Consider the following 9,930-nt stretch of genomic DNA (forward strand, 5'->3'; position numbering starts at 1 on the left):
TATCTTTAAAATATAATGCTAAACAAAGAAGATTATAGATCTCACCCATTTGAGGTTTGTGATTAGGAGGACAGTCCATTTAAGTTCATGACATCTTTTCTTTGATGGTCACCATTAAACAACTATCATTGTAATCAATCTACTCGATTCAATTCATTGTAGTGAATATCATATTAGTCTATAAAATTGTATATGACATATATTTGATGATCTTTCGTTAAGGAATTAACATGATTGATATGATTAAGAATTTTATTGGTGAAGTTGTGTGATAAAATAAAGTGGCGTACTATAAACAACTAAAACATCGTTGTGAATAAATATTTATTGATTTTTTAAAAGGATGATTTGAAAATTTCACAAGTGTTGAATGCTGATATGTATGGGTATAACACATAGGTTGGAACACCTAAGATGCCAGAAGATAGAGGGAAAGAAAGAAAATCACTCTTCGCTCATTCAAGAAGAGCGGGGAAAAGAAAGTGGCATCGTGCAAGTGCTCCCCACTTGCATTCAGTAGTATCATCGTGCAAATTAGTAGTATTTTTCATAAGCAATATAAAATCTTTGGTTAAATGTTAACATAGGGGACATAATGCCCCACTTTTTATCTTTAAAATATAATGCTAAACAAAGAAGATTATAGATCTCATCCACTTGAGGTTTGTGGTTAAGACGACAGTCCATTTAAGTTCATGACATCTTTTCTTTGATGGTCACCATTAGACAACTATCATTGTAATCAATATACTCGATTCAATTCATTGTAGTGAATATCATATTAATCTATGAAACTGTATATGACATATATTTGATGATCTTTACTATTTAGTTTTAAGGAATTAACATGATTGATATGATTAAGAATTTTATTGATGAAGCTGGTGATAAAATAAAGTGGCATACTATAAACAACTAAAACATTCTTGTGAATTAATTTTTAGTGATTTTTTAAAAGGATGACTTGAAAAATTCACAAGTGTTGAATGTTAATATGTATGGGTATACCACCTAGGTTGGAATATCTAAGAAGCCAAAAGAGAGAGGGAAAGCAAGAAAATCACTTCTTAGCTCATTCATGAAGTGTGGGGAAAAGAAAGTGGGTGTTTCCCACTTGCCTTTATATGGGGTGGTCCTTTGCAAAAGTAGACGGTTTGATTAGAATTAGTACAAAGTGGCAAAGCTCATGCGACTTTAGTAAAGTATGTTGTAATTCCATTTAAAAATCAAATTATCCCATTTCCTATAACTCCACGTGAAAGGTGGAATATCCACAACGAGTTGCTGATTAACCGTAGCTTGGTTGATAGTTTGCCTAGATCAAATTGGCTAGCATATGAGTTGTCATTAGTTCTAGTCCTTGGTGGTGAGTTGACATGGATCAGAGTAAACTATACAAGGTTTCGCCGAACTGCTTACACGACCATATATGATATGACCACCCTTATGAGTCATGTTTACCAATTCCCTATCTCAATTCGGGTTAACAAGAGATTGATAGGAGACAGATACACTTTTCAAGAGGGAGCGAAATTTAAATCATAATGTTAACCAAAGTATGATGAATATTTCATTCATCAATCTATCTTAACATTAAATTCAATGTTCTATCTAAAAAGCAAGTCTTAAATACTTCAATCTAAATCTTGCCAATTTAGATAAAGACATAAATACCAAATAAATTAATAAATTTATCCTAAGAAAATAATAAGAAATAGAACATGATCAACATGGTTAGGCTAATGATAAAAAAAACAGGAAGAAAGCTAACAAGATAACTTCATTGGATGGCAAATCACATCTCATTGTGAGTATAATAATGATATCCTCATGGTGAAGTCTACAAAGCAACAAAAACAAATCAAAATAAGATAAAATGAAGCCATGCCATGCATGCCCATTGTCCAACATGCCGTAGAATTTGGATTATCGTAAAATCCATACTGGCTATTAGTCAATTACTGTAGGCCCCTTCTTGCCTCTACTAAATTTGTTTGCTTCATTAAATAAATGTTGCATTTTTCACTGAGTAATGTATCATATACATGTTTATATATAATATATTCATATTCATCACCATGCGCGCCCGCTCAAAGGCATTAAAAAAAATAAGAAAAAAAAAAACTATATAATAAAAACAATGATGGAGCTCAAAAGCAACATAACATAAAAAATAAAATGGTGGATCAATTAGGATGATGCATTCACATAAATTATCTAAATTATATATCACACACCTAAATCTTATTATTTACACCCAAATTACTCCCCCTAAAATGCTTAACCCCTTTTGGTTCGCCCGTGCATTTGCACTCCTATTGCTCGAGAGCTCTCGTGTCAATTAGGGGTGTAGCCTAGGCTCAGCTTGTGTTCCTCTCGTTTATATCTCGAGCTCAAAATGTTTGTTTGTGTTCAGATTGTTTGCTTAGCAAGCCGAACAAGAGCTGTTTACGAACAAATAGTCATTTTGACCACCCAATCACGCAGTCATAAGATGTTAACGGTTGCAGCAAAATTTAAAAATTTTTGTTTATATTAAAATACCATTTGAATCTAATTTAATAATTTTTATTCTATTTTTTTTAATTAACAATTTTAATTGATTAAAATTATTTGTAGTCTTGTAGTCAATTAAAATTTTTAAAAATACTACTCATCCCCACCCCCATGAGCTCCAAATAACTCCCCACTTATTGCAAGTTTGCCACCAACTCGTCTCACCTCTCCGCCTATACAAATTGTGAGATTCGGCGAGCTCACGAGCGGTGTGTCACTGACAAATAGTCCCACATCGGCTAAGTGTAGGGCCGAAAAACAGTATTTAAGTTCTGTGTTGCCCACCACCCATAAGGGTTCTTTTGGGAGGTGACAAGTGGTATCAGAGCAGATTACTGTCTGTCAGGTGTGTGGACTCTCCATGGTCCAGTGGGACCCTCGGTGGAGCCGATCCGTGACGAGAGTGTCACGTGATTGGGTGGAGGAGAATGTCACAGATAAATAGTCCCACATCGGCTAAGTGTAGGGCCGAAAAGCAATATTTAAGTTCTGGATTGCCCACCACCCATAAGGGCTCTTTTGGGAGGTGACAGGTGGGTACAAAGCCCGTCAAATATCATAAACAATAAAGACAGTGACGCCAGACTGTGTGGGGAGCTCACGAAGATTCAAATTGTTGTAGCGATGATAGTCATGGATGGGAAGGCATTTATGGATCAATGTGACATAAGGGCAGAACCAGCTTATATATAGGGTGAAAATTTAACTCTCTCAAAATTTGAGTTTTATGTATATAAATAGTGAAATTTAACTTTTTTTTACACCCTTGCACTTATGTTGCTGGCGAGCTCTTGCGTCGATAATGTCGTTGCCACCTCCGAGTTCCGGCTAACTCTCCACCTACTTATTGCAAGTTTGTCGCGAACTCATTCCACTTGTTCGCCTATACAAATCGTGAGATCAAACAAGCCCGCGAATGATGAATTCAGAGCTCGTCGGATATCATAAAAAATAGAAGCAGTGATGCCAAGTTGTTGGCGATTCAATTTGTTGTAACGATGATAGCAATGAAAGGGAAGGCATTTATAGGTCAACATGACGTCTAATTATTGCGTGCGGAGAGCGCATGCAGAGCTGCGTGCGCTTTCCTATCACAACCGCATTGTAACAGTGGGTCCTAATGTCATACAGCCGCGATACGCGGCTGTGATTGGAGAGCGCACGCAGACGCAATAATCGCTAAAAAGGCGAAATAAACTTATATTTGACTCCCCAAAATTCAAGGCTTCTCTATATAAATAGTAAAATTTATTATTTTTCAGATGTAGTTTATGTAATTTCTTAATTTACCACTCATTCAAGAAAATTCCTTGTATTGTATCATAAAAATTAACATTGCACTTATTTTAAAATAAATTTAGTACATTTACAATAATTCTAATCAAATTATTAATCAGAATATTTTAGAATATTACTTTAATATATTTCACCCATAGTTATTATCAAATCTTGATTATTCATTTAATAGTTTTTTGTTTAAAAATATATTTAAGTAAAATAATAATTTAATTTATTTTTCATTCCGAGTATAAAAATAAAATTAGCATTCTAACATATTTTAAAATGCTTATTAACTCATTAAAACTTTTTATTAATTTAATACTTAGAATTTTAATTATTATATACATGTCACATTTCTCATACGTGAAAAACGAGTATTTCACTTTCTAAAAATTAAAATGTTGATATTATTATGTGATATGAAAGATTTAGGTGGTATAAATGTAAAATACTTGCATAAATACATAGGAATGGGATGGCATGTATGTAAACGCCCCCTAATTTTTAATTACACATTGGATGCATAATATATATATATATTAACTTTAAATTCAAAGAAGCGGTAGAGAAAGTCGTTGTGTCTCGAAGTTCGCCTAGTGGCAAGCATTGTGAAATTGTTTTAATACGTTGATGGATAGTGCAAGTTACACCACTCGTCTGACTCGTTGACCCTAATTAGTATGGTGTCGCCTCGACATTTACAAAATCATTTTTTTTTTCTTACACAGTAGACCCCAGTGGCACAATTATTGAATGAGTTGCAACTAGCAAGCGAAATAATAAAATTTCTTACAAATTTCATTTCGGGCTATGTGTCACGTCTCAAAAGAGCTTTTAGGATTGGTGGGAAGCCCAAGGCTTAAATACTGTTTCTCGGTCCTACACCTACCCGATGTGAGACTTTTTGTCCGTGACATTTTTCTCCACCCAATCACGTGACGCCCTCGTCACGGATCGGCTCCAATAAGGGTCCCATTGGATCATGGAGAGTTCACACACCTGACATGCAGTAATCGGCTCTGATACCACATTTCACCTCTTAAAAGAACTCTTAAGGGGTGATGGGCAACTCAAAACTTAAATACTATTTTTCGGGTATATACTTGACCGATGTGAGACCTTTTGTCCGTAACATGTGGTTATATAGCTTCACACTTCATAGTGTATCATGTTTGATAAAATTATATTTTGTTCATTTTTTTTGTGTATAAAAGCTACCGTTTAAAATTATATTTATATATTTATATATTTAATGCCTAAACATTCATATTTATACTAATAATATTTTTGTGTCATCCATACATGAAAATATTGATTTCACTTTTAAAAAAGTAATGATGATGGTTTGTTTGATGTGGATTTGAGAGATATGCAGGTAAATATCAATGTTTAGATGTCTAAATATGTAAATTGTGTGGTATGTAAGTAAATGCCCTTATTTTAAATTCTTAATAATATGGACAGGTAAAAAAATAAAGAAAAAAAAAATAAAAAACTATTTTGAGCTCAATATTATAAATATGTGGCATTTACCATACCACCCAATTCTAATTTATTTATATATCTATTATGTATACATTATTTTTTATATTTATTTCATTATTTTTACTTTAAATGAGTGAAATACACTTTTCATGCATTAATGCGTTGCTCTCTCTAAATTTGAAGAATTAAAAATCTCATTTGATTATAGCATTCTTAATTTTTTTAATACATATGTATATTATTAAAATTTTAGAGATATCTTCAGAAAGCTTTACGTACATACAACTCCTTTTTGATATATGTACAACTCTAACACCAAAACTTCAATTTTTAAACACATGTCATGCCACCTGACCTATGCCTGAAAAGTATATTTTAAACATTAAAAGTTAAAATTATGGTATTTTTCATATGATATGAAAGATTTGGTTTGTATAAATGTAAACAGTAAAGCTAACAACAGCGGAGAAAATAGAATGAAGAAGCAATGAAACCAGAGTGCAGAAGCAAGTAGCCTGGTTACATCATATGAATGAATTGTATTTCTATTTCATCAAAGCATTACAAACTATTTCTCTTTTATTTATATAGAGGAGAAGATAATTCTAGAATGCATACAAATCATACTACCACCGGGAGTTTAGTTAGGGTACCCATTATTCGTCCTGCAGAATCGCTAGAGGTGGTGGTCCTGCATGGCTCCATTAGTTGTAGGTAATGATGGTTAAGAATGATCAAGAGAAGCTAGTTGTTAGATATGAAAACACATAAAACTTGCATGATATGCACGAATATTCTAATTTTCTCGCTAATCCTTTGTTTTTACAACCAAGAAATTAAAAAAAAAAAAAATTGAGCACTCGATACTATCTATAAGTCATTTTATGAAGCTTTTAATGGACTAAAGAAATAAATTAAAATTCAAATGAATTTAATAATTAAAGAATTTACTTGTTTGTTTTGTTGTATTTTTCTCAAAAAAAAAAAAAAAAAATGTAATTTCTTTCTGTGCATAAATTTTACCTTTTATTAATATTTTCCTACTACCCACACAAATAACAAATTAGGTCAAAGTTCATGCATCCATGGGTCAAATTCCATTGGCCAGGCTTTAAATTTCAACATGATAAAAATTCAATTCAAATATTTTCTTCTCATTTAAATAATAATATTAAAAAAGGAGAAAAATTAAAAGATCGACTTGAGATCATTTTTATCCTTACTTTTATAATTATTATTATTATTTTATTTTTAAAATATATTTATTTAGTATATTTTTTTATGTATTTTATTTTTAAACTAAATTAATTATTTTAAATATACTTGAAATTTTTTTTGCATAGTTTAATATATAAATTACATCTTATTTTAAATTAAAATATAAATAATTAATTAAATAAAAAATAGTAAAAATAAAGTAATGTCAAAGCGCTCGAAATATAGCTGTGAAAAATTTTCTCAGAAATTCCAGATTAATTAAACTGATTACTTAGAATAATTAAGATTAATTGACTATTAATACGATGTTTAGTGAGTTTGTAATACGGCTTGTCATTTAAGAAAAGCGTGAATGCAATTATTAAATTAAAAAATTAGGCGATTCCTTCACTCGTAAGAATCACGATGAAAGGAAATAAGTACAAGGAGCAAAGTTAATGCATGCTTGCCAATATGGCTCCCACCAGACCTTTGCTCTTTAATTACGTAGAGCCGCAAGCAATGGGCATGCTCACCTTTTCACACCATGTGTTTTGTCGCTCAAACATTGCCACACGTGTGATTATATAATATAGAATTGGAGAGTTGCATGTACAGAGACGCATGATCGGACATGAATGTCAATGTACACAACTTGGATGAAAAAATATTAAGAATTAATTTTGAGATCATTCAAATTCTGATTTCAGTAAGTTTAGTAAAATTGAATGCGTGCTAGAAAATTCGTGGTGATTGAGTAAGAATTATTTATCATATTCGCATCGCATGAAAAATCTCCACACACTTAAGTAATTAAAGGGAACTAAGCAAGATGAGACACCTCGATTTTTTGCGTGAATAACCGTTGAAAGAGGAAAAAACTACAGTGTCTAGCTCAATTGAAATAACCCGCTCTGAATGGTTAGTACATAGATCCACTATTCTTTTAAATTTGAGAAGATAGAATTATAAAGTTGTATAATCATAATCTGTCTGTTATTCTTGGTAACAACATGTTGCAAGTCATAGTCATTTGCCGCGGAGGTAGTATTTCTTCGTGAGTGTTGTTGATGGTGGTTGTTGCGTCAGCTTGTGGTAGAAGTTATAGATAATGGTGACAGTAGTTGACCGGGTGGGTCTTAGATGGTTGTTCAGGAGCGTTAGTTGGCCATAGAGGCCGTAATAAGGAGTTGCGGGAGCTGTGGACCACGTAGGTCATATAGCCCAAAGTGGTGAGTCGTAATGATGTCTGTGGGCAGCAGAGGCCGGAGCTAAGGGTTGCACCAGCTGTGGACCACATAGGTCGTAGTTGGTTACGTAGGCCATAGTGGTGAGTAGTAATAACATCTGTAGGTCATGAGGGTCAAAGTCGAGAGCTACATGAGTTGTAAATCACGTAGGTTGTATTTGGTTATATAGACCATAGTTGTGAGTTGTAATGATGCTCGTAAGTTGTAGGGGCTAGAGTTGGGAGCTGCACAAGCGTATTTGAGGCTCTTCATTACCCCATATTTGAGATGTCCTTTTACACCATCTTTGGGGTACATTGTTGCACCGTCTCTAGGGTCAACCCGGTGTTCAAGATGATGCGTCATTTCACATATTACTTTGTGACTCAGTGATGTCAGTTCTTGCTTCGCATGATGCTTCATCGCAAGGAGTGTGCGACAAACGAGGATGATCAGTGACGACCAGCGAGTGGTGATCAATAGTGGTTGCTGGTGCTAAGCGACTGCAGAAGTAGGAGACAACTTCAACTCATTCTCTAAGCTTCTTTAGGCTTCAAGTCTTTTTGCCACAGATGGCGCCAAACAAAGTGTGTGTTGAATCTTTGTACAACACTAAAACGATAGTTTGTTACTCCACCGCCACGAATTTTCTAGTAAACATCAAAATCGAAGTTCTCGACGATATGAATCCAATGATACTAAAAATATAGTAGCAAAAAATTGACCTAACGTGTCAACTTCACTCAAACTCGGCAAAAAAAAAAAAAAATCATATCATATCTAAATTTACCCAATCCAATTGATTTTCTGGTCTGAATTGAGTCCAAGTCCCAACATGCTTAATTTTTAGGTTAAGTTTGAGTTGACCTATCATGATGAAATTGACACAAAGTTGACCCATCAACTCAAATTTCCCCTAATCAAATCCACCAAACCAAATTTGACCCAAACATTACTTAAATTTAATATTAATTTGACCTAAATAACAATTATGTGTATATTAAACATGTTATAATAGTCAAGTTAATGTTATTAGGTATGAAGGCGAGCATGTTAGACATTTTGTACCCATTTAATTGTTAGGTCGACTTCAAGGCCATTAGTTTTGGGTTGTGTCGATTCTGAATTAGAACCAAGCCTAACATATGAACTCGATTTGACACTCATAACTAAAAGTAATTTGATGTGAGCCAAAATGAGGTTAGATCTAGCTCTTGAAGTATAGTTGAAATCCTTAAAGTAATAATTGAAAGATTAAATGTCATTCAAGTTTTACATTCTTATAATCAAGTGAAATGTCTCAACAAGAGAAAACTAAAGAGCTTAAGATCCCTCAATTTTGAGATCCATAAATTATTTTAATGCTAAAAAATGATTCATGATTAAAAGAATTGACATGGATCTTTCAAGGGGATGTTATGAGATTTTTACTATATTTACTAAATTACACCACCAAATATTGTATAACTATGACCTAGTTTTTTAACATAAGAAGAGGAGAAGTTAAGAACTAAGTTCATATTCTTTAAGAACTCTTGAAATAGTGAACAACATGAAACAACAATTGTCACCGACCACCATCAATTACCATTAACCACTAACAACTATCATTAGATCATTACTTATGGCAGTTATTACCCAAAAATTTCCTCATGGTTATCATAACCTAGGTTGTTACTGTCTGCTTTTATAAGTCAGACAAATTTTGTAACTCCATTTTCTCCATTTAGAGAGAAATATAAAACTCTGTAACTATTAATGTATGGTAGACTACTTTGACTTGTCCATATTCCATAATTTTTCCCTTTACAGATTATTTAAATAAAAATTTTATGATTTCTTATCACTTACATGATTACATCCTTCCTTTTGTGTACGGGATCTTTTCACATTACTAAGATTTTAATCATTCACTTTACTTGTGCAAAAATTTTAAGACACAATAACATCTAACATCTACGTTTTAATATTTTAATTTATAACATATTGTTTTTTAAATTTTATGCATGATATATTTTGCTTTTTATAAGTTAATAATAGCGGTATTTTTAAGGTGATCTCAAAGATTTGACTAGATGTAAATATAAAAATTTAGTTGTTGGATATGTAAATATATAGGACATGTGAAATGTATGTAAGTGCCTCCTAGAATAAACCAATGTGATATATATATATATATATA

Source organism: Phalaenopsis equestris, unplaced genomic scaffold (genome assembly GCF_001263595.1).
Source record: "Phalaenopsis equestris unplaced genomic scaffold, ASM126359v1 Scaffold000226, whole genome shotgun sequence".
Taxonomy (NCBI): Eukaryota; Viridiplantae; Streptophyta; class Magnoliopsida; order Asparagales; family Orchidaceae; genus Phalaenopsis; species Phalaenopsis equestris.